The following is a 27164-nucleotide window of genomic DNA, read 5'->3' as shown; positions in this document are numbered from 1 at the left end:
CACTCGGAATCTGCCAAACGTTATTATGTTTTGCATATGACCTGTTAGGGCTGGGCTGGGCGATATATCGATATACTCGATATATTGCGGGTTTGTCTCTGTGCGATATAGAAAATGACTATATTGTGATATTCGAGTATTTGTTCTACGCAGTTGCTTTTAGCTGCGGACATTACACTACAGGCTTTTTTCACTCTTTCTTGTCTCTCCTTCTCACAGACAGCAAGCGCTCCTTCTTAGATACGTCACATACTGTCACGTCATACGTCACATACGTATACGCCCTCGCGGAGCAGAGAGGTAGCAGCATGGGTAAAGTTAGCTGTGGTGCGAGTGGTAATACGAGAGAAAGAAGGTGCGAATCTGGTAACAAATGAAGGAATAATTAATTCCCAAGAAAAACAGCAGGGGTCCATCGTCTGGCGGTGGTTTGGTTTCAAGTGGGAATACAGTATGTCAAACAGACAACCGTAATTTGTCAAGTATGCGGCTAAAGCGTTGCTATGTGTTGCGTAGCATTACTGCTAATATGTAGCATCATTTGAAAAGTCACCCGCTAGAGAATGAAGAGTCCTTACTCTGCATGTCAACATCTCCATTCGGTGCCACACCAACAAAATGCCCAGGCAACCATTTCCACATCAACACCGTATGAAAAAAATAGTCCACAACATAAGGAGATAACGTCCGCAGTAACCCACCACATAGCGATTTGATTTCCTATTATGCAGCTCATTTTTATTTGACAGTTATTGAAATATATTGTGTGACCTCATGCACAAAAGTGCATTTTATTTGTTTGAAACTATTGTAGTGGCTTTCTGTACAAAAAGTGCACTTTAAGTTTGTGTTGTTTTGATATGTCATCTTAGTGACATGCACAAAAGTGCACTAATAGCTTGTTTTAAAATGTCTCTGATAATCTTGCACTTTCAGTTTTGAAATGACATGAATGTTTGTGCCACTGCTTGATAACTGTTTAATAAATACACTTTTGCTAAATTGACTTAGTTGTGATTTCCCTTTCTGCATGAAAGTTTAAAAGTAGCATATATTAATGCAGTATGAAGAAGAATTTTTTAATGTAGACACATAGAATCCTCACACTGCTGTGATTATATGCATCAAGTGTTCATTCAAGGCTAAGGCAAAATATTGCAATATATATCGTGTATCGTGATATGGCCTAAAAATATCGAGATATTAAAAAATGGCCATATCGCCCAGCTCTATGACCTGTTAATACATCTGTTTAAACTGTAGTGTTTATTTGTTACTTTGCACTTTTGTTTAAGAAGATCCTAACTTAAATGTCAGTTAAGTAATGTACAACTTGAACTCTGCCTTCATGTTCAATATTGAAGTGCATCTTTGTTTGTCAATACTTTATTTAGCTATTTTATTTATTGTTATGGTTGTGTATATTTGAGCCCACCTCCAATCCCCTCCTTAAGATATCTTAATTATTTTGGTTGTATTTTTTTATTCAAGGAAAATCCAATGGGCTCACCACTCATGGGAGGGGCCATATAGGTCGGGTGCGTTGTGAGCTGGGTGGCAGCCGAAGGCAGGGCACTTGGCGGTCCGATCCTCAGCTGCATAAGCTAGCTCTTGGGATGTCGAATGTCACCTCGCTGGGGGGGAAAGAGACTGAGCTGGTGCGCGAGGTGGAGAAGTTTCGTCTGGATATAGTCGGACTCACTTCGACGCACAGCAAGGGCTCTGGAACCAGTTCTCTGGACTCTCTTCCACACTGCGTTGCACGCAGTGAGAGGCGACGGGCTGGGGTAGCAATTATTGTTGCCCAAAGCCTGCATGTTGGAGTTCAACCCGGTGGACGAGAGGGTAGCTTCCCTCCGCCTTCGGGTGGGGGGGACGGGTCCTGACTGTTGTTTGTGCTTACACACCAAACAGCAGTTCAGAGTACCCACCCTTTTTTGGATACACTCGAGGGAGTACTGGAAAGTGCTCCCCCAGGTGATTTCCTTGTCCTACTGGGGGACTTCAACGCTCATGTTGGCAACGACAGTGAAACCTGGGGAAGCGTGTTTGGGAGGAATGGCCGCCCGGATCTGAACCCGAGTGGTGTTTTGTTATTGGACTTTTGTGCTCGTCACAGATTGTCCATAACAAACACCATGTTCAAACATAAGGCTGTCCATATGTGCACTTGGCACCAGGACACCCTAGGCCGCAGTTCCATGATCGACTTTGTAGTTGTGTCATCGGATTTGCGGCCTCATGTTTTGAACACTCGGGGGAAAAGAGGGGCGGAGCTTTCTACCGATCACCACCTGGTGGTGAGTTGGCTGCAATGGTGGGGGAGGATGCCGGACAGACCTGGCAGGCCCAAACGCATTGTGAGGGTCTGCTGGGAACGTCTAGCAGAGTCTCCTTTCAGAGAGAGTTTCAATTCCCACCTCCGGAAGAACTTTGAACATGTCACGAGGGAGGTGCTGGACATTGAGTCCAAGTGGAGCATGTTCCGCACCTCTATTGTCGGGGCGGCTGATTGGAGCTGTGGCCGCAAGGTAGTTGGTGCCTGTCGTGGCGGTAATCCTAGAACCCGTTGGTTGACACCAGCGGTGAGGGATGCCGTAAAGCTGAAGAAAGAGTCTTTTGGCTCATAGGACTCCGGAGGAAGCAGACAGGTACCGACAGGCCAAGCGCTGTGCTGCTTCAGCGGTCGCGGAGACAAAAACTCGGAAATCGGAGGAGTTCGGGGAAGCCATGGAAAACGACTTCCGGACGGCTTCGAAGCGATTCTGGACCACCATCTGCCGCCTCAGGAAGGGGAGGCAGTGCACAGTCAATGTATGTGTATGGTGCGGGTGGTGTTCTGCTGACCTCGACTGCGGATGTTGTGGATCGGTGGAGGGAATATTTCGAAGACCTCCTCAATCCCACCAACACGTATTCCTATGAGGAAGCAGTGCCTAGGGAATCTGTGGTGGGCTCTTCTATTTCTGGGGCTGAGGTTGAGGAGGTAGTTAAAAAGCTCCTCGGTGGCAAGGCCCCGGGGGTGGATGAGATCCGCCCGGAGTTTCTTAAGGCTCTGGATGCTGTGGGGCTGTCTTGGTTGACAAGACTCTGCAGCATCGCGTGGACATCGGGGGCGGTACCTCTGGATTGGCAGACCGGGGTGGTGGTTCCTCTCTTAAGAAAGGGAACCGAAAGGTGTGTTCCAACTATCGTTGGATCACACTCCTCAGCCTTCCCGGTAAGGTCTATTCAGGTTTATTGGAGAGGAGGCTACGCCGGATAGTCAAACCTCGGATTCAGGAGGAACAGTGTGATTTTCGTCCTGGTCGTGGAACTGTGGACCAGCTCTATACTCTCGGCAGGGTCTTTGCGGGTGCATGGAAGTGTGACCAACCAGTCTACATGTGCTTTGTGGACTTGAAGAAGGCATTCGACCGTGTCCCTCAGGAAGTCCTGTGGGGAGTGCTCAGAGAGTATGGGACTGTCTGATTGTGGCGGTCCGCTCCCTGTACGATCAGTGTCAGAGCTTGGTCTGCATTACCGGCGGTAAGTCGGACACGTTTCCAGCGAGGGTTGGACTCCGCCAAGGCTGCCCTTCGTCACCGATTCTGTTCATAACTTTTATGGACAGAATTTCTAGGCGCAGTCAGGGCGTTGAGGGGATCCGGTTTGGTGGCTGCAGGATTAGGTCTGTGCTTTTTGCAGATGATGTGGTCCTGATGGCTTCATCTGGCCAAGATCTTCAACTCTCACTGGATCGGTTCACAGCTGAGTGTGAAGCGACTGGGATGAGAATCAGCACCTCCAAGTCCGAGTCCATGGTTCTCGCCCGGAAAAGGGTGGAGTGCCATCTCCAGGTTGGGGAGGAGACCCTACCCCAAGTGGAGGAGTTTAAGTACCTGGGAGTCTTGTTCACGAGTGAGGGAAGAGTGGATCGTGAGATCGGCAGGCGGATTGGTGCGGCGTCTTCAGTAATACGGACGCTGTATCGATCCGTTGTGGTGAAGAAGGAGCTGAGCCGGAAGGCAAAGCTCTCAATTTACCGGTCGATCTACGTTCCCATCCTCACCTATGGTCATGAGCTTTGGGTTATGACCGAAATGACAAAATCACGGGTACAAGCGACCGATATGAGTTTTCTCCGCCAGGTGGCAGGGCTCTACCTTAGAGACAGGGTGAGAAGCTCTGACATCCAGAGGGAGCTCAAAGTAAAGCCGCTGCTCCTCCACATCGAGATGAGCCAGATGAGGTGGTTCGGGCAACTGGTCAGGATGCCACCCGAACGCCTCCCTAGGGAGGTGTTTAGGGCACGTCCGACCGGTAGGAGGCCACGGGGAAGACCCAGGACACGTTGGGAAGACTATGTCTCCCGGCTGGCCTGGGAACGCCTCGGGATCCCCTGGGAAGAGCTGGACAAAGTGGCTGGGGAGAGGGAAGTCTGGGCTTCCCTGCCTAGGCTGCTGCCCCCGCGACCCGACCTCGGATAAGCGAAAGAAGATGGATGTATGGATGCAAAATTTTGCTTAGGGACAAAGTAAGTTTCAATGTTATTATTTGTTAGTTTTAGTTAACTTGGAGATTTAAACGTTTTCATTCCAATAGGAGGGTTGCAATCACGTGACCGAGAGGCACATCCAGACACTTCCGGGTTTCAGGCAATGGTCTAAGCCCCTTAGGCTACTGTTTATTCATATTATTTTATTTTTTTTAAGATTTAAACCATTTATCATGACCAAAAGGTTACTGCTACCTCGACTTCACTTGACACTCACAGACAGTATTTACAGAACAAAAGATTGAAGGCACATCATGTCTTTACATCTGGAGGAGTCCACAATTTAAGCATTAGGTTGGATTTATTCGGCCATCGGTAAGTAACGTATTTGATTGACACGAGTGTTGTGCTGATGCGATCGTGACGCTAATGAGAAAAAGGATGAGTTTGTTTGAAGTTGATTTCTTCCTACAAATTTTAGTCTCATCTACAATTCATGTCTGCAGTTGTTTTAGTGGTGTGAAGTTCATATTTTGTCTCACTATTTAGCTATATATTTCTCTGTTGTTCAAACATGCATCTTTGCTAGCGATATCACGATATAGTTTATGCTGTTGAGGCTACGAGAGATATAGTCATCTAGTTCATTAATACTTTTAAGGATAATTTCTTGATCCTAACAAATATCACCAATGTGGTCATCCGTGTCGAATAAAGCACTTAGCTTTCCTGCACAACAACACCAAATAAACTTTTAGTTTCTGTTATGAAAATGGACAACAGAAATACGATGGATTGGACCAACAATCACAATTTTTATTACTAGGACTTAATATGACATTAGTTTATTTGCACAAACAGGTCTTCGTATTTATATTTAGGTAACCACAAAAGAACACAAACTAATGCGATCTATTGTCCTTTATGTACGTTCTGCTATCAAGCACTACTAATACAGTAGAGAATGAACTAATGCATTACATAAAGTTTCTCAAACAAATCAATTGTTCAAACAAACCATTTACAAAGTGATCACTACAGACACAAGCGGTCCGATTGTATTCCACAAGATGATGAAAGTGATATTTTTAAAAACCATTTCCTTCCACGTACTTTTGTTTTTTTCCCCTGACTTTATTATCTTAATGAACCACCTATTTCGGGACTCTATGAATGCTTTCCTATGTCTCTTTTTGAACGATTGGAACACCCTAGAACAGAACAGCAATACCGCATTTTCTGCTCAAACCCTACACTCGCTCTCACTTGTTTTAAAGGCCTACTGAAACCCACTACTACCGACCACGCAGTCTGATAGTTTATATATCAATGATGAAATCTTAACATTGCAACACATGCCAATACGGCCGGGTTAACTTATAAAGTGCAATTTTAAATTTCCCGCTAAACTTCCGGTTGGAAACGTCTATGTATGATGACGTATGCGCGTGACGTCACGACGGCAACGGAAGTATTCGTACCCAATGTGTCACCATACAAACTGCTCTGTTTTCATCAAACAATTCCACAGTATTCTGGACATCTGTGTTGGTGAATCTTTTGCAATTTGTTTAATGGACAATGGAGACTGCAAATAAGAAAGTCGTAGGTGCGATCGGTGTATTAGCAGCGGACTACAGCAACACAATCAGGAGGTTGTGTTGTGTTTGAGCTGGATACAAGACGCACAACCGTGAGTACAGCTTTGGCTTCCAAACATTTGATCGCTTGCCCGTACGTGCGTGTCGCTATGTGCATGTCACGTACGTAACTTTGGGGAAATATATGTTTTTTGCTGACTCTGATGGCGGCCGGGGTGTCGTCGAAAGCTACAACGCCCGCCGCCGCTCCGTAGTTAGCTTCAATTGTTAAGCTTCGCCAAGCTGGAAATTATTAACCATGTATTTACAAGTTCATGGTTTAATAGTATTGTTGATCTTCTGTCTAGCCTTCCAGTCAGGGTTTTTTATTTATTTTGTTTCTATCTGCATTTGAGCCTGATGCTATCACGTTAGCTCCGTAGTTAAAGGCCTACTGAAACCCACTACTACCGACCACGCAGTCTGATAGTTTATATATCAATGATGAAATCTTAACATTATAACACATGCCAATACGGCCGGGTTAACTTATAAAGTGACATTTTAAATTTGCCGCTAAACTTCCGGTTCGAAACGCCTCTGAGGATGACGTATGCGCGTGACGTAGACCGGGGAACACGGGTATGCCTTCCACATTGAAGCCAATACGAAAAAGCTCTGTTTTCATTTCATAATTCCACAGTATTCTGGACATCTGTGTTCGTGAATCTGTTGCAATCATGTTCATTGCATTATGGAGAAGGAAGCTGAGCAAGCAAAGAAGAAAGTTGTCGGTGCGAAATGGACGTATTTTTCGAACGTAGTCAGCAACAACAGTACACAGCCGGCGCTTCTTTGTTTACATTCCCGAAAGATGCAGTCAAGATGGAAGAACTCGGATAACAGAGACTCTAACCAGGAGGACTTTTGACTTCGATACACAGACGCCTGTAGAGAACTGGGACAACACAGACTCTTACCAGGATTACTTTGATTTGGATGACAAAGACGCAGACGTGCTACTGTGAGTATGCAGCTTTGGCTTCTAAACATTTGATCGCTTGACCGTATGTGCGCAACTTTTTTTTGCGTATGTACGTAACTTTTTTAAAATATATAAGCTTTATGAACCTTGGGTTAGGTGAACGGTCTTTGAACGCAGGTGTTTTTATGCAGGATTAATTTGTGGCATATTAAAGGCCTACTGAAACCCACTACTACCGACCACGCAGTCTGATAGTTTATATATCAATGATGAAATCTTAACATTATAACACATGCCAATACGGCCGGGTTAACTTATAAAGTGACATTTTAAATTTGCCGCTAAACTTCCGGTTCGAAACGCCTCTGCGGATGACGTATGCGTGTGACGTAGCCCGACGAACACGGGTATGCCTTCCACATTGAAGCCGATACGAAAAAGCTCTGTTTTCATTTCATAATTCCACAGTATTCTGGACATCTGTGTTCGTGAATCTGTTTCAATCATGTTCATTGCATTATGGAGAAGGAAGCCGAGCAAGCAAAGAAGAAAGTTGTCGGTGCGAAATGGACGTATTTTTCGAACGTAGTCAGCCACAACAGTACACAGCCGGCGCTTCTTTGTTTACATTCCCGAAAGATGCAGTCAAGATGGAAGAACTCGGATAACAGAGACTCTAACCAGGAGGACTTTTGATTTGGATACACAGACGCCTGTAGAGAACTGGGACAACACAGACTCTTACCAGGATTACTTTGATTTGGATGACAAAGACGCAGACGTGCTACTGTGAGTATGCAGCTTTGGCTTTTTTTGCGTATGTACGTAACTTTTTTAAAATATATAAGCTTTATGAACCTTGGGTTAGGTGAACGGTCTTTTGGGCTGAGTGATTGTGTGTGTTGATCATGTGTTTGAATTGTATTGGCGTGTTCTATGGAGCTAGGAGCTAGCAGAGGAGCTAGGAGCTAGCATAACACGTACCGTACCGTAAGTGCGCGTCACGTACGTAACTTTTTAAAAATATATAAGCTTTATGAAACTTGGGTTAGGTGAACGGTCTTTTGGGCTGAGTGATTGTGTGTGTTGATCAAGTGTTTGAATTGTATTGGCGTGTTCTATGGAGCTAGGAGCTAGCAGAGGAGCTAGGAGCTAGCATAACAAACACGCAGGTGTTATTATGCAGGATTAATTTGTGGCATATTAAATATAAGCCTGGTTGTGTTGTGGCTAATAGAGTAAATATATGTCTTGTGTTTATTTACTGTTGTAGTCATTCCTAGCTGAATATCAGGTACCGTGAGTATGCAGCCTTGGCTGCTAAACATTCGATAACTTGACCGTATGTGCGCGTCACGTACGTAACTTTTTAAAAATATATAAGCTTTATGAACCTTGGGTTAGGTAAACGGTCTTTTGGGCTGAGTGATTGTGTGTGTTGATCAGGTGTTTGAATTGTATTGGCGTGTTCTATGGAGCTAGGAGCTAGCAGAGGAGCTAGGAGCTAGCATAACAAACACGCAGGTGTTTTTATGCAGGATTAATTTGTGGCATATTAAATATAAGCCTGGTTGTGTTGTGGCTAATAGAGTATATATATGTCTTGTGTTTATTTACTGTTGTAGTCATTCCCAGCTGAATATCAGGTCACCCCCGGCTCTCACAGCATCTTCCCTATCTGAATAGCTTCAACTCCCCACTAGTCCTTCACTTGCACTTTACTCATCCACAAATCTTTCATCCTCGCTCAAATTAATGGGGAAATTGTCGCTTTCTCGGTCCGAATCTCTCTCACTTCATGCGGCCATCATTGTAAACAATAGGGAACTTTGCGTATATGTTCAACTGACTACGTCACGCTACTTCCGGTAGGGGCAAGCCTTTTTTTATCAGATACCAAAAGTTGCAATCTTTATCGTCGTTGTTCTATACTAAATCCTTTCAGCAAAAATATGGCAATATCGCGAAATGATCAAGTATGACACATAGAATAGATCTGCTATCCCCGTTTAAATAAAAAAAATTCATTTCAGTAGGCCTTTAAATATAAGCCTGGTTGTGTTGTGGCTAATAGAGTATATATATGTCTTGTGTTTATTTACTGTTGTAGTCATTCCCAGCTGAATATCAGGTACCGTGAGTATGCAGCCTTGGCTGCTAAACATTTAATAGCTTGACCGTATGTACGTAACTTTTTAAAAATATATAAGCTTTATGAACCTTGGGTTAGGTGAACGGTCTTTTGGGCTGAGTGATTGTGTGTGTTGATCAGGTGTTTGAATTGTATTGGCGTGTTCTATGGAGCTAGGAGCTAGCAGAGGAGCTAGGAGCTAGCGTAACAAACACGCAGGTGTTTTTATGCAGGATTAATTTGTGGCATATTAAATATAAGCCTGGTTGTGTTGTGGCTAATAGAGTATATATATGTCTTGTGTTTATTTACTGTTGTAGTCATTCCCAGCTGAATATCAGGTCACCCCCGGCTCTCACAGCATCTTCCCTATCTGAATAGCTTCAACTCCCCACTAGTCCTTCACTTGCACTTTACTCATCCACAAATCTTTCATCCTCGCTCAAATTAATGGGGAAATTGTCGCTTTCTCGGTCCGAATCTCTCTCACTTCATGCGGCCATCATTGTAAACAATAGGGAACTTTGCGTATATGTTCAACTGACTACGTCACGCTACTTCCGGTAGGGGCAAGCCTTTTTTTTATCAGATACCAAAAGTTGCAATCTTTATCGTCGTTGTTCTATACTAAATCCTTTCAGCAAAAATATGGCAATATCGCGAAATGATCAAGTATGACACATAGAATAGATCTGCTATCCCCGTTTAAATAAAAAAAATTCATTTCAGTAGGCCTTTAAGTTAGTTAGCTTCAATTGTTAAGCTTCGCCAAGCTGGAAATTATTAACCGTGTATTTACATGTTCATGGTTTAATAGTATTGTTGATCTTCTGTCTATCCTTCCAGTCAGGGTTTTTTAAAATTTAGTTTCTATCTGCATTTGAGCCCGATGCTATCACGTTAGCTCCGTAGCTAAAGTGCGTCAACGATGTATTGTCGTGGAGATAAAAGTCACTGTGAATGTCCATTTCGCGTTCTCGACTCTCATTTTCAAGAGGATATAGTATCCGAGGTGGTTTAAAATACAAATCCGTGATCCACAATAGAAAAAGGAGAGTGTGTGGAATCCAATGAGACCTTGTACCTAAGTTACGGTCAGAGCGAAAAAAGATACACCCTGCACTGCCTCTCTAGTCCTTCACTCAAACGTTCCTCATCCACAAATCTTTCATCCTCGCTCATATTAATGGGGTAATCGTCGCTTTCTCTGTCCGAATCCCTCTCGCTCCATTGTAAACAACGGGGAATTGTGAGGAATCCTTCCTCCTGTGACGTAACGCTACTTCCGGTATAGGCAAGGCTTTTTTTATCAGCGACCAAAAGTTGCGAACTTTATCGTCGTTGTTCTATACTAAATCCTTTCAGCAAAAATATGTCAATATCGCGAAATGATCAAGTATGACACATAGAATGGATCTGCTTTCCCCGTTTCAATAAAAAAATTTAATTTCAGTAGGCCTTTAATGCTACACTCAAGCTGCTTGACCATCGTGTGAATTAAGTCGCGAAGAAGAAAAACAGACCTCCTATTACAATGACAAAATATACGAGAAATACAAGTTTATTGCATTTGAAGCGATATACATACATTATCACTGTATATTATCATTACATCAATGGTTAATTTGGTCTCATAAATAATGGCAATAGTATAATTTATCTGCAGCAATTTGTTATCAGCCTAGACCTAATCTGGGTCACAATAGCAAAAATGTTCCTGCTTTCTCGTCTTCAAAGGTCATTACTAAAACGGGTTCTGGAACTCTTTATGTGGCTGTGTGGACCTCTTCAAAGCCTTTTAAAACCAAAGCAACATTTCGGCAACACCATAGAGTTCAGTTCACTTAGCATGGTTTGGTTACGAAAACTAACCAAAATATACAACCAGTATCATTTCATTTTACAGAGCCCTCATGTTGGGATACTGACATCAGCAGTAAGTAATGGTTTATTTAGCTAGACAAAGTGCTAAATAATTCAACTCAAATCAATGAGTACACTATGCTTACCCCGACTGACGACTCCCACAATTTAATTTAATTAATGCCTGAAACAAATCTCCAAACAATATCAGTCAACAACAAAACAATTTTTTTTTCACAGACATTTCCAGCATGTGGTCGTAATCGTATCAAAGATATTCGATAAGACATGTTTATTTAAAATCAATATTTGGAATGTAAAGATTCACATGTACTATACTAGACACCTATACTATAGCTTTTGCCAAGCGACTAGCATTAGATGTGCTAGTATTACATTGTGGGCCATATAGACATGACCACAGTCTGAACTGTTACCTAAATATTCCTCGGATAAGAAAACATCTTGGGCTACCTGGAAATATGCATGTGTGTTTCACACAGTAATTAAATGTCATAATGCAGCCTCTAATTAGGAAGTACCCCACTTAAAAGGTACAGCTATCGGCTGGGATCTGGAAATCCTCACATAAAGAGTAAACCCTCCTCTGATGTCAACAGCTGGCTCTTGGAGGAGAGTAACTAATTGTGCAGACTGCTCATCAAACTGCGGATAAAGTCCAAAGCAATAACTGCTCATGAAGTCAAACAAGCTCAGTGCAATCTGGAAAGCAGCTACAATATTGCTCCTGTGATCAAACAATGTGTCTTTATTGCAGCTTCAATCTTGGCTCCACATAATATACAGACAGCTTGGTTCATCAAGGCTGTCAATAGCCGGTTTGAATCTTAGATATAAGGGAGAAATCTGAGCTTCTTGACATCCTGGTACAAGCTATGACGAGTGAGACAGCTGGTTGGGAACCCCCCCACTCACCCACACACACACACACACACACACGCGCACACATTCAGTCATTTCATTCCACTTTAGGTCACCCTGGGTCCACATATAGCAGTTCTGAATAAAGGCATCAAAAACCAATGTTCATACCTAATATGAGTGACAAATTGTTTATTAGCTTTGATTTACCCAACCTGTGCAATGCAACATATTGCTTTAAATTAGTTCAGCAATGCATGTGCACCAGCATATTAAAAAATGTGAACATGTGGTGTTCTGTCCCAGGAGAATTATTCTTTCTTTCCGACAAGAGGAAACAGATTTGAATTTCAACATTGCAGCTGGCATTTTACAGATCCGTCTAAAAACAGTCAAAAAACGACAGGAGTTAAGGTTAAGTTTCACAGTGAAATTATCACTAGAAATTTGAAATTAAACAGCTATTGACCTCTAATCTGGAGCAGGTGCTCCACAAAGACGCTCTTGTTTAACCAGCAGTGTTAAAAGTAAGTGGAGCGACAAAGGCTGACCTGTGTCGGCGGCTGTTTTCTCACTTAAACCCATTTTTCAGCGGCATGTGAGCTTGCTGCGGAAACGTCACCAGATAAATCTCTGCAAAACAATATTATTTATTCACTTCACTGGCGCTTTGTCACAGAGGAATGTGGTCCATAAAAACTGATAACGGCCACAAGCCAAAATGGGCAGCAAGGGACAACATTTTTTCAGTGCGTGACATGACGGAGCTAAGCACCAGCAATTGTGCCATATGTGAGGCATTTTTACAGATGTGATTAAATTAAGGTCAATGCCAACCTCATTATTATTGCATCCATACAGGAAGAGACCAGAATATAAAAGAGAGTCTCGGTCATTATGCAGACGAGACAGTAAAAAACAAGAATGGACTCTAAATCACTAAAGTACTGAACATTATTTACCAACCCTTAATTCTTAATGAGCTAAATAAATTCCAGAAATTGTATATTAGTGGTCGGGAGCAGATGTGGCAGCCCCAAAGGACCAGACGAGAAGGATTTGACAGGCAGATGCGCTACTAGCAGGGGTCATGAAAGGTCAAGCTGTTTCATTATGAGAGGACAAGGGTGGTATTTATTCACAGCCTTCCCCTCCTAAATAGGGGCAGGCTCAGAATGGGGATAGAGATGAATACTTAACCCTTGAGGCATACTACTGATTACAAACCATCCTATGTTTCGCTCATATGCTGGTGGAGTTCAAGCACACCCAATAGAAAGAGCACAGCAGAAAGTTGTTGGAGAAGAAGAAAACTAAATATTCACACGTTATCAGAATCCAGTGTGATCATGAGAAAGTGTTTCTATAGTGTGAGAGCATCAAATTGGTTGTGAGTCAGTCCTGCATTAAAGAGATTATTTAAACGTGGTATATATGTATGTGTGTATATATGCATATGTACAGTATGTGTGTGTATATATAAATAGAGAGATAGAGATAGATAGATGGATGGATATATATATATATATATATATATATATATATATATATATATATATATATATATATATATATATATATATATATATATATATATATATATATATATATATATATATATATATATATATATATATATATATATATATATATATATATATATAGATAGAGGTATGTATGCATGCTTTGGAGCCCCTGCCTCGGAAGAAAATAACGTTTGCCTTGGTGCCCTTCTAACTTGCCTTGGTGCCCTAAAATATGAGCCCTCCTTTAAGGCAACACTTGCCTTGACATTAAAAAGTAAAAATTTGAGGCCTGGTAATGATATCAAATACACTACCGTTCAAAAGTTTGGGGTCACATTAAAATGTCCTTTTTTTTCAATGAAGATAACTTTAAACTAGTCTTAACTTTAAAGAAGTACACTCTATACATTGCTAATGTGGCAAATGACTATTCTAGCTGCAAATGTCTGGTTTTTGGTGCAATATCTACATAGGTGTATAGAGGCCCATTTCCAGCAACTATCACTCCAGTGTTCTAATGGTACAATGTGTTTGCTCATTGGCTCAGAAGGCTAATTGATGATTAGAAAACCCTTGTGCAATCATGTTCACACATCTGAAAACAGTTTAGCTCGTTACAGAAGCTACAAAACTGACCTTCCTTTGAGCAGATTGAGTTTCTGGAGCATCACATTTGTGGGGTCAATTAAACGCTCAAAATGGCCAGAAAAAGAGAACTTTCATCTGAAACGCGACAGTCTATTCTTGTTCTTAGAAATGAAGGATATTCCACAAAATTGTTTGGGTGACCCCAAACTTTTGAACGGTAGTGTATGTCATTTCTAAATTTAAAAAGGGAAAAACACAGAGCATCAACAATATGTGAGGCCATTAATACAACATGACTGCATAAGTACAGCTTTCACTCCGGCCTTTGAACTATAACAACCGTCTCAGCTGACAGGAAAACCCAGTACCTGGCATTTCTCTACATTGTTATTATTAGTTTAAGCCCGTGCACGCCAGCCCGGATGTGAAACATTGTTATTAGTGCCCTGGAAGGCAACCGCAAGTTTCCAAGTGAAGGCAATCTCTCCACGAGAGCAGCAGACCACAGGGCTTGCTACTAGTAAAGCCTCACACTGTCTGGCACACAAAATTACAACAGAAGATTGCATTCACAGATGAGGATAACTTCTAAAATATTTAGTCATTCTTAAAAGGGGCTGTTCGCAACCTTTACGCAGATTCCTAGAGGCATACTTGCCAACCCTCCCGGTTTTACCGGGAGACTCCCGGTATTCAGCGCCTCTCCCGATAACCTCCCGGCAGAAATTTTCTCCCGACAAACTCCCGGTATTCAGCCGGAGCTGGAGGCCACGCCCCCTCTAGCTCAATGCGGACCTCAGTGGGGACAGCCTGTTCTCACGTCCGCTTTCCCACAATATAAACAGCTTGCCTGCCCAATGACGTCATAACATCTACGGCTTTTAGAGAGTAGAGTGCACAACTGCGCACACAACAAGGAGACGAAGCAGAAGTTAAAGTTAAGTTAAAGTTAAAGTACCAATGATTGTCACACACACACTAGGTGTGGTGAAATTTGTCCTCTGCATTTGACCCATCCCCTTGGGGAGCAGTGGGCAGCAGCGGCGCCGCACCCGGGAATCATTTTGGTGATTTAACCCCCAATTCCAACCCTTGATGCTGAGTGGCAAGCAGGGAGGTAATGGGTCCCATTTTTATAGTCGAGGAAGTTACAGACATGGCGACGCCGTCGACGAGCAAGATGAAGAAATACGCTTGCAAGTTCCAAAACGAATGGAAACAAGAATTTCAGTTCATCCAGGACAGTTCGAAGGGGAAGGGGTATCTATGTTGCCTGTACATTTTGTAGAACAGACTTCTCCATTGAACACGGTGGCCGAAATGATATACTCAGTCATGAACGGAGAAGTTAAACAGGACAATACTGCCATCTACTGGATAGCCTCCAGAACACTGAAATTCAAGTGTTTATTTTATTTATATGTACAGTATAATAAAATAAATAAATATATATATATATATAGCTAGAATTCACTGAAAGTCAAGTATTTCATATATATATATATATATATATATATATATATATATATATATATATATATATATATATATATATATATATATATATATATATATATATATATATGAAATACTTGAGTTGGTGAATTCTAGCTGTAAATATACTGCCCTATTAACCATGCCCCCTGTCCCACCCCCGACCACGCCCCCCACATCCCAACCCCCACCTCCTGGTATCGGAAGTCCCAAGGTTGGCAAGTATGCCTAGAGGGCACTAACTTTCCAATGTGTTTTAACCATTATATACCGCCTTCTTACGGCTTTCAGCAAGTAGTGACGTAACTGCGCCTGTGTGTAACACATGCATGCGTCTTTGCTTTGTGTGTTGTTAGCTAACGATAGCGATTTGCATAGCTCGCGTTAGGGGAGCAGTACAACAAACATGTTGAAACATGTTAAGGCCGTACATAACCTGAAGGTTAGAGAAACGCGTCGTGTCCTCGACACGTGGAGAAGCAGCGACAGAGATGACGAAGCACGCCCCTCTTCCTCTGCTTCAACCTGCAGTCCCAGTGATAGTGCCTGTGAGTAACTAACGTTAACTGTTGCCGGTTAATTTCTATATCTGCTTACTTGTAGCCTTTAGGCTAAAATAACATTACCTCTTATGTCAACCAGGACTGCTGTAATGTTAGCTAGACTAACGTTACCTAAGCATAGTCAGTGCTTTTTGTATGTGCCTGATAACGTTAACGGTATCTTGTAGCCTACACCACTCCAGAGTTTGCAGGTCTGTCTAATAAATAATACAAATGAATGCAGGATTTTCCCTGCATGTATTTTTCTTAGGTGGCCCAATTAAAGGGGCACAAACAGTCAATATTTATTTATTTAATAAAAAAAAATTCTTAAAAAATAGAAGTGAAGGCTGCCAAAAGTGAGTTTTTGTTAAACCAAGTATTGTGTGTTTTTTCCTATATATAACAACCTGTATAATGCATATGTTCCTTGACTGCACTTAAATGTAGAGTATATGTAGAATATATTTATATTATTTATATATTAAATATATATTATATATTATATATATTATATTATTTATTATTATTACTGTCTATTATGAGCGAACTGTGGTGCTGAATTTCCCCCAGGGATCAATGAAGTACTTTCTATTCTATTCTATTCTATTCTATTCTTTATGGATTCGGTAAGAGAATCGATAAGGAATCGGTTCGATAAGAGGATTCGATAATGGCATCGAAATCGATAATTTCTTAACAAACAAACATCATCCCTAATTGTATGTACAGTCTATCGAAACAACTCGATTGAAAAATATTAGTTGCTTCTCTACCAAAATTTAATAAAAACCTTATTTAGGATTAAAATAAATTTAAAATTTAAGTAAATAGACACACTACACTGTTCTCTGTTTTGTATGCTTCACTGATAGTGTTTTAGTATTTGTATTTTATCTGTTTAATGGCTAAGATTTTATTGTTTTAAATATTAGTTTGTACTGCAGCACTTTATTTAAATGAAAAGACCTTAACAGATTAAATCTAGTATTAGTTCTTGCAGGCGTTGTGCCGTCCTACTCTGTTCAGCGGTTCTTGAACTTATCATAAAAACACCTCTAGTCTCCTCCCTAGTATAGTACGATCACTCTGTTCTAAGAGGGCACGGAATTAAGGTTCAATGTGCACAATTGGATAGTTTAGTTGCTCAGACAGCAATGTGTTTATAAAAGTTTAAATTGGGGGACCTGGAGCCTATCCCAGCTGCACTCAAGGTGGGGTACACCCTGGACAAATGACCACCTAGGCCAGGGGTCTGGAACCTTTTTGGCTGACTGAGCCATGAAAGCCAAATATTTTAAAATGTATTTCCGTGAGAGCCATATAATATTTTTTAACACTGAATACAACTAAATGTGTGCATTTTGAAGTAAGACCAACATTTTTAGAGTGTAATAAGTATCTTATTCTTTTTAATAACATTGTTATTCTGAAGCTAACCAATAATAAATAGATCAGTGTTTCCCATAAACTGCCAAGATACCTGTGGCGGTGGGGGCGTGGCTATGGGCGTGGCTATGGGCGTGGTCACCATGACATCATCGGGTAATTTGCATAATTTACTACAATGATATGATTTTCTCTAAAAAGGCTCAAAAAATGTATACTTACTAATTAATAATAACAGTTTTGTTTTAAACGTCCATCCATCCATTTTACAATATAATTACAACACTTTATGTACATATTTATATACAGATTTGAACAATAAGTTATTCACTGAAATATATTTATTAATTGTGGTTCTTGCAAAAAATATATCTTATAAAATATAAAAGCTAAAATGTCTCTTAAAGCTCTGCCCCTTTAATTAGTGCATACTAAATAATTTAACTTTAGCCTACTACTACAACCATATTATTTACCAGCAACATAAAGTGAAACAGAGGCAGACGTGTCCTGCCACAGTCAGTAACAAATAAACAGAAAACTGTAGTGGTCAAATACAAATAAGGCAACAAGAGAAGTATCCTACACTTCTCTTTTGTAAAGTAAATCTGAACAGCCTATATGGGCATCTACATCAACTATATGATTTGCCTGAGAAGCTGGACAGGCCAAAAAAAAAAAAAAAAAAAAATTTTTATTTTTATTTGTGGCGGACGTAATTCTTTCGTGGCGGGCCGCCACAAATAAATGAATGTGTGGGAAACACTGTAGATACTTCTTACCATTAATGCAACTTCTTGAACAGGTGCGGTAGAAAAAGGATGGATGGATTAAAATGTATGAGAATGTTTTGAATATTTTGTGAATATTTTGAACGTTATTTTTAACACTACGATTACCAGCGGAATTATTCATTATTTATCGTGTTAAGCAATGTCAGTTAAGATTTATCTGAGAGCCAGATGCAGTCATCAAAAGTGCCTCTTCTGGCTCTCGAGCCAGATGTTCCCCGCCCCTGACCTACCGTATTTCCTTGAATTGGCGCAGGGAATATAGTATTCGCACGTCTAGAATTACTGCCGGGTCAAACTCGTTTTTCAAAATAATTAACGCATGCTTGGCCTTATCGCCGGTTTATTATTGAAGCTGGATCAAATTCGTTTCGCAAAATATTAATTTTATTATCGCATGTCTATAATTTTTGCCGGGTCAAACTCGTTTCGCAAAATATTTAACATATGTCTAGAACTTCCACCGGGTCAAATTCGTTACGTCACGAGTGACGCATCTGTCCTCATTTTCAAAATGGAGGAAGCTGCTTTCAGATTGAGTGAGCCTATGGCTTTGCACTTTGTTTATATTATATATATGTTTTTTTGCATTCTATTTTAGTTACTTGGAATTTATAACCCCCTGGCGCTGCTTTGTATTCTTTTTGTACTGTTTTGTACTACTTTTGTACTTATTTGATTGTTGAAATGTTGAAATGTATAAATAAAACTTAAAAAAAAAAAAAAAAAAAAAAAAAAAAAAAGGAAGCTGCTTTCAGTAGTTTACAATCGCACAAAGGAAAAAAGATAAAGAGCTTTTCAGTAGGATTTAAGGTCCAAGCTATTGAATACCGGTACAGTATGTTAAAGAGAACAGTAAGCAGCTATGTTTTATTAATATACCGTAGCTGCGTGTGTGAAATACTGTATAAGTCATTAAATGACTCCCGCCTCCTGGTGGTAGAGGGCGCTGCCGCGCTAGGGATCCTTCTTGCGACTTCCGGTACTGCAGAAGAAGTGAACACACGCAGCAAGAGATTTTTTTTTCTTTTAACAAGGATTTCATACCGGTATCTAAAATAAAACAGTTTTCTAAACTGGACTTTCAATCGAAGCAGGATGTAATAATTAAAGGAATATCTCCATCGAAACAGAGACTTTTAAAACTGAAGAAAGAAAATAAGGAAGACTTCTATAAACAAGTTATCGATGCTTTTGGTCAGAAGGAGCTGCAAATGGACTCCATTTATAAGTACAGGTAAGACCATAATAACGTTTTTTTAATTAAATGTGCTTTTCATGATGGTATGCTTACATCACACTCAAAGCGCACGCCTAAATTTTATGGATTCCTTTTGGTAAACGCCGGAGTGAGAAGAGGTTTTAAAATAATTACCGCATGCACGGCCATCCCGCCGGTTTCCGGTAAACGCAGGTGTGACAGGAGGTTTTAAATTAATTAACGCCCCTGCGGCCAACACAGAAAGACAGACAACATACACACTCACATTCACACACTAGGGCCAATTTAGTGTTGCCAATTAACCTATCCCCAGGTGCATGTCTTTGGAGGTGGGAGGAAGCCGGAGTGCCCGAAGGGAACCCACGCAGTCACGGGGAGAACATGCAAATTCCACACACAAAGACGCTGTGCGCGGGGATCGAACACAGGATCTTCTTATTGTGAGGCACACGCACTAACTCCTGTTTCACTGTGCTGCCCTTTCCCTTGATGTTGACACCACCAATTTATGGATCGATCCACCCTCCTTACATGCTGTGTTCTTCAAGTTGTGATAATGTTGACACATCAACAGTTAAAAGCTGTTAATTATCCTCTCTCTAGACTCTTATTAATCTACTTGTTAATTCCCTGTTAATAACAATTCAATTCAAACAACTTTAATAATCCCTCAAGGGGCAATACAATTTTCAGCAGCAGGTTGTCGTGGTTTACAAAGCCTACACATGGCCCACAATGAATAGTCAATAAATACATAAACAGTACAACAATACAACACTCTGAAAAGTGTTTAAGTCTGAGTGCAGAGGGGACGAATGATTTGGAAAAGCGATGTTTTACACAATGGAAGGGCATAACATCGCCTTGAAGGCAACAGAGAGAATTCACTCGCAAGGACATGGCTCTGGGAGGCTAAACTGTTATTTGCTTTTCGGAGGAAAACTCCTGCTTACTTTCTGCTGTAACCATCTGTAAGCCATCTACAATTCTTAAACTTTACTATACACTTTTTCTTGGGTGTTGTTTCAAGCTGGCTTAGCTAGCATGACTGCTCCTGCTTGCTCTCGGTGTGAAACATGTTTAGCCTCATCCTAATACTTGATAGTGATACTTGATAATGATACTTAAACGGGAACTGCACTTTTTGGGAATTTTGCTTATCGTTCACAAACATTATAGACAAGAACACACATCTTTTTTTTAATTTTATTTAAAAAAAACGCTTCGAAGATGCGGCTAATTGAAGTCACTGTTGCAGCCTTAAAAGCCCTCTAAAACAACTGCAAACCCTCCATCAAAGTTTTGTTTCCATACTGCAAGTATATACACTGTAAAAAAAAAAAATCCTATTTTTATGGTTACTTTACACTAAATTTCTGCTGTAATTTTTCTATTTTTTTTTCCAATTGAAGACATTATCTGTAAATAAACAATCCGCCTGTTATTTTAAGTAATATGCCAGTAATGACGAACTATGTATATTTCTATTTTTTTTACAGAAAAATACCAAATTAATTATACATAGCATTTTCTGTTTTCTTAAATTACTTTCAAATTCATGTAATATTACAGTAATTATCTTTCATTAAATAGGTAGCTTGTTATATAAAAGTCTATGTCCATACTAACAATCTAACACAGGGGTGTCAAACTCAAATACAGAGTGGGTCAAAATTTAAAATTTAACAAAGCCGCGGGGCCAAGGTTGAACAAATTAACCTTTAACGTACTCTACGAGCTATCGTCATGTCCGCTTTTCATCTATTTTAACATCGCTCAGACCCAGTCACAAGCAATGTGCGGCTTCTGTACACACACACACACACACGAGCGAATGCAACGCATACTTCATCAACAGCGATACAGTTTACACTGACGGTGTCAGTATAAAAAACTTTAACACTGTTACAAATATGCGCCACACTGTGAACCCACACCAAACAAGAATGACAAACACATTTCGGGAGAACATCCGCACGGTAACACAATATAGACACAACAGAACAAATACCCAGAATCCTTTGCAGCACTAACTCTTCCGGGACGCTACAAAATACACCCCCGCTAACACCAAACCCCGCCCCCCACCCCACACACACCTTGTAGCGTCCCGGAAGAGTTAGGCTGCAAAGGATTCTGGGTATTTGTTCTGTTGTGTTTATATTGTGTTACCGGGCGGATATTCTCCCGAAATGTTGTTTGTCATTCTTGTTTGGTGTGGATTCACAGTGTGGCATATATTTCTAACAGTGTTAAAGTTTTTTTATTCGGCTACCGTCAGTGTCACCTGTATGGCTGAAGATGAAGTATGCATTGCATTCACTTGTGTGTGCATACAGAAGCCGCACATGTAATGTGGCTGGGCCAGTACTCGTTGGACTGGCTGAAAACAGACCTGAAGATTTTCGGGAGGGGCGCTAAAGTATGGAAGACTCCCGGGAGAGTTGGTAAGTATTGGAATTAGCGGTGTATGCTGGTAAGCATTGCAATAAACTGTGAATGCGGTGTTACCGCGGCACCGCCGCAATATATAATTGGCGGGCCAGCTTTAGTGTTAATTTGATATCGCCTCAAGGGCCAAGTGAAATCACACAGCGGGCCAAATTTGACACCCATGCTGTAGAATAAAGGTATTTTTCTGCAGAACTGTTTTGCATAGTCACTTTATTAAAGTTGGTTGATCTTAACAATTCAGAAAAAATCTGTAAAATAATGGTATTTTTCTGTGGAACTGTTTGCATCGTCACTTTATTAAAGGTGGTTGATCTTAATAATTTAGTAAAAATCTGTAAAATTACGATATTTTTCCGCAAAACGTTTCATGAAAATTTCTGTAAATATTATGTTTTTGATCATTATTTGGTTTACAATGTTTTACTTTAATTTTATGGTTTTCGTTTGGAACTGTGTGTCTTGCTTCCGGAAACAAAGGCGAGTGTGTCTTCTAATCATGGCAGATTAATAAGTAACAAACAACAAAGACGACTATTTTTGGACAAATGAGAATTAACAAGCTTAACTTTTTTAATCTGATGAAGTACTGCTTCTAGAAGCCAGCACGAAGGAAGAGTCAGACCTTGGAACAAACGGAAGTCGAGAGAGTGAGGTGAAAGTGACTTGAAGCTGCAAAATGGAGTGCTTATCCAAATTCACACGAAAAAACGTCCCTGGCCAACTGGACCAAAGAGACAACTGTCCATCGAATGAGTCACACTTTATATTGATCATGATACATGCAGCATGTCATGCGTGTATCATGACATTCAGCATACACTGTCTGGCCAGCTGTGTATACACAAAACATGAAATGTGGGTTAATGCTTTACAGATACTGTAACATGATTGTTCATGTTTTTAGTCAGTACAGATTGGTGTCTTATCGCATTGTGTTGACGCAGTTGCTAGCTTATCTCTTTTTGTAGCTAGCCTTTACGGCTTATACCATAGCACGCCCATTTACTACGCTAGAAAAAAAGAGTTCCTCAGTGTTCGCTCTTACAATAACAATGTCGCTACAGCTTGGTTATTATACAGGTTACGGAACGTAAATGAAGCATTGGAGATTATTTTTAATGCATTTTTAAAGTGATTTAGAGGTATAAAAATGGGACCCATAACCTCCCTGCTTGGCACTCAGCAACACGGGTTGGAGTTGGGGGTTAAGCCACCAAAATGATTCCCGGGCGCGGCGCCGCTGCTGCCCACTGCTCCCCAAGGGGATGGGTCAAATGCAGAGGACAAATTTCACCACAACTAGTGTGTGTGTGAGAATCATTGGTATCTTTAATCTTTAATCTTTAAAAAGGGATTGCTCCCATTAGCTGCATTGCGAGTCACCAAGAACGTGTCAATTTTTACATTTAAGAATGCAAAAAAAACAACCTTTTGTCGTCTTGTCTCTCATATTGATGGTGAACGATAGGCAAAATAAAAAGTACCAGTAGAATTTTTGGAAAAACAAGTTGACTTTATATGCTTAATTGTGTTTCATTGTATCCATTAAACCATATCCAATTGTATTTACATTCCACAAAGTATGTGAAAATACCACCGAAACATCACAAAATGCCACAATTTCAGATGGCCATTTCGAATATTCCGCTCCGAATGTCTTCGGCTATTTCCGTGGGTTGGATGATGTCACAATGGGAACGCTTCTGCACTCTGCCCATATCAGCAGATCAGTCATAATGGAAATATGCAAAAATGTCTATCATTCACAATCCTTATGTAAGACATTTTTCTTTTTTTATGCTTTGTAAATCATAAATTAAAAAAAAGTTTGCTAACAATTGGGGGCGGGACTTCCGGGACAAGGATGGGAAGTGACAGGTCGTTTGAATGGTGCCGTAAAAGACAGCGGGACACACAGATTGAGGCCGTTCTACATTAACATTGTATGTTGTGAAATGAAGAAAGACACTCAGGGAATCTGCCGTAGCCTCCCCAATCCTTGAGATGTTACAATATTGACAGATGTCACAGCACAGAGACGGTCCGCGATGTTGACGTTGCGTCTTTGCAGGTAATTATTTGGCGGGAAGCCATGATGCTCGCATTGTCTTACTAATTGCTAGTGCCGCGCGACACCCGGTCCATTTATCTACGTCTATTCTAGTCTCCAGTTCCGTAAGTAAAATAACAAGCACATGGCTCTTTTCACGGACAACCCTGGCTCTCGTGTCGTTTTAAAGATAAAAACCGCCAAATGATTTCTAATTCTGCGGATAACCTGTGTGTCTACACTTGATTAACCTACGGATTTATCGAGTGAGGGGGCTGTAACCGATGTAGCCGAACTGGCCACTTCTCGAACCGGATATCCGGTCACATTTATTGTTAACAACCACAGTAAGTAGATTAATACATTTGAGGAGAAAAAAATATAACCAGAAATGACGTACTTTTGTCAACAGCCAATTTGACAGCCTTTGTAACCCGTTTTGAAAAAAATGAATTACCAAATAATATGTTGTGATATATATCATTATCGCAGGCAGGCTGCAATACAGATTTTTGGCCATATCACCCATCTCTAATTCAAATGTTTTATTTTTTGACCCAAAAATCCCTTCTGTGTCCCTTAACACATTCCCTAAGTTTGTAGACAATGTAACTATGACAATGTAATTATATAAACACACCAATAAACTGATATATGCCAAAAGGGACAAGCAGGGTAGAAAATGGATGGATGGATGTTGTAACACACATGAAAGAGAACTGAAAACTATTCATCATTTCTGATAACTAATATACTCACTGCTCATTTCATGCAAGTTTATTTGGGCCATGTGAGCATGTATTCTGATGAATAACTGAATATTTTCCTAGCATTTAAAAAAAAAAAAGCTGCTGTCGCATTTATGAAGTTGTTGAATCAGACTCCCAAATCCAATTAAAAAACTACAACCTTTGAAGCCTTTAAAGGAGTTATTACCTCCATTATTAAAGATCAAAGACTTTCCAACCTCAATGGTTATTATGTTACAACGTTTTGAGATGAGCAATATCACGCCTGCAATCCATATACAGTCATCAGAAAACGCATTAAAATACATTTAACTTGATACCCAACTCACTTAGCTAACTTTAGTATTAAGTTAGTTACAGCGAGGTATATTTATAAAATTGATTTAAGAGGAATGCTTTGATCGACAAAGTAAACAGTTTCAGATTTCAGCGTGTGGAAATTGAGTAAAATAACAATTTTTATCTCAATTAACTTGAACTATTTAACACAAAAAGTCGAGTAATATGGCGCACACACACTCGTTTGAAGTCGTGAACATGACAGAACACGCGGTCATAATTCCGTGTTCAAAAGGGATATTTTGAAACGTCAGATTTGGATATAATTGTTCACACGTGCACTAATGAATCGTTCTATAAAGCCTTCATCCTAGTTCCATTTTTTTATCCTTAAAATTTGAACCTGTTAACTTGGGTTTGAGACACTTTATGCCTCTTTTTGGGGACAGGCGCGACCGTTATGATTCCAATATGCATATCAATGTGATAGCATATTTAAGGTGAACGTTTCACAAACACAACAATCATGTGCACGAAGAATAAACCAACACGTCGCTCTTCCATAACTTCCGTGTCTTTTACGTTTTTAAAGCTCCAAATTCAGGACAGTATATTGTAACACACGGTTACTAACTTGACCACAACAAAAGAAGAAGGTATAGAGCGACATACCTGAAATAGTTAGCTTCAAAAGTGGTGCTTCAAGCGTCGCGCATTTAGCTCGCTTGCTCCATTTCGTCTACTCAATTCGATATGCGACTTGGAAAGTTGACATTGACAGCATCTTTTTCATTGCTCTTTGATGCCCGTGACGTACACTCGACGTTGCAGTAACTGACGTGAGTTGGAACTCCGGGTGGCGGTTCAACACAGATGTCGACCGTATCGATACCAAGGGCAAGGAGCATTTTATATTGGCACTAGCGCGATGAGTGATATTCCTCGGTTCAAAAGTGTTTTTTTATTGCGTTCATATTGTTATTTTTAATATTGTTTACAAATTAAGAAGTTATGTCTTTGGACACAGAAGCCAAATTATTTAAATGAGTGATAATAGTTGATTTAGTTTATTCATTTTTAGAGATGTCCGATAATATATATATATATATATATATATATATATATATATATATATATATATATATATATATATATATATATATATATATTAGAGATGCGCGGATAGGCAATTATTTCATCCGCAACCGCATCACAAAAGTCGTCATCCATCCGCCATCCATCCGCCATCCACCCGAACTAACATTTTATCAAAACCACAACCGGCCGCCGCCCGCCGCCCGCCGCCCGCCGCCCGCCACCCGCCACCCACCTGTTGTTATATATCTAATATAGACGATGCAAGGCATTCGTGAGGTTAGAAAGGAGAAAGGAGACGGATCCAATGCAGCAGAGACATTCAATGCGTGCCACGCATTAATATTGATTGATTGATTGAGACTTTTATTAGTAGGTTGCACAGTGAAGTACATATTCCGTACAATTGACCACTAAATGGTAACACCCGAATAAGTTTTTCAACTTGTTTAAGTCGGGGTCCACTTAAATTGATTCATGATACAGATATATACTATCATATATACTATCATCATAATACAGTCATCACACAAGATAATCACATTGAATTATTTACATTATTTACAATCAGGGGTGTGGAGGGGGATATGGACATCAAGTAGTGGACATAGAGAGAGAGAGAGAGAGAGAGAGAGAGAGAGAGAGAGAGAGAGAGAGAGAGAGAGAGAGAGAGAGAGAGAGAGAGAGAGAGAGAGAGAGATCAGAAGGCATAAGAAAAAGAAAAAGTATCTGCATTTGATTGTTTACATTTGATTATTAGCAATCCGGGGAGGGTGTTAGTTTAGGGTTGTAGCTGCCTGGAGGTGAACTTTTATTGCGGTTTTGAAGGAGGATAGAGATGCCCTTTCTTTTATACCTGTTGGGAGCGCATTCCACATTGATGTGGCATAGAAAGAGAATGAGTTAAGACCTTTGTTAGTTCGGAATCTTGGCCACGCATTAGAGGCTAAGAGATATTAATGCGTGATAATATTATTTATCATTATTATAATATTATTGTCATTTCCATTAAGAAAGTGTTGACTATTATTGTTATTTTTTTCCCCTGGTCTTTAGTATTCCCTTTT

The 27164-nt window shown here is 40.4% G+C and overlaps 1 protein-coding gene across 4 annotated transcripts in view; it reads right to left on the bottom strand.

The window, feature by feature from the left end:
- Positions 1-27164, bottom strand: part of LOC133646480 (rho guanine nucleotide exchange factor TIAM2-like) — a 229218-nt gene that overhangs the window by 181040 nt on the left and 21014 nt on the right. The window contains exon 1 of one of the 4 annotated variants that reach the window (XM_062041869.1): positions 25675-25893. The exons of the other annotated variants lie outside the window; for them this stretch is intronic. The gene's annotated coding sequence lies outside the window, so the exon portion shown is untranslated. Of the gene's footprint in view, positions 1-25674; positions 25894-27164 lie in introns of those variants that run through there. 4 annotated transcript variants of the gene reach the window in all.

The sequence above is a fragment of the Entelurus aequoreus genome, linkage group LG03 (assembly GCF_033978785.1).
Source record: "Entelurus aequoreus isolate RoL-2023_Sb linkage group LG03, RoL_Eaeq_v1.1, whole genome shotgun sequence".
NCBI classification, from domain to species: Eukaryota; Metazoa; Chordata; class Actinopteri; order Syngnathiformes; family Syngnathidae; genus Entelurus; species Entelurus aequoreus.
This window is presented reverse-complemented; position numbering and strand designations above follow the sequence as displayed.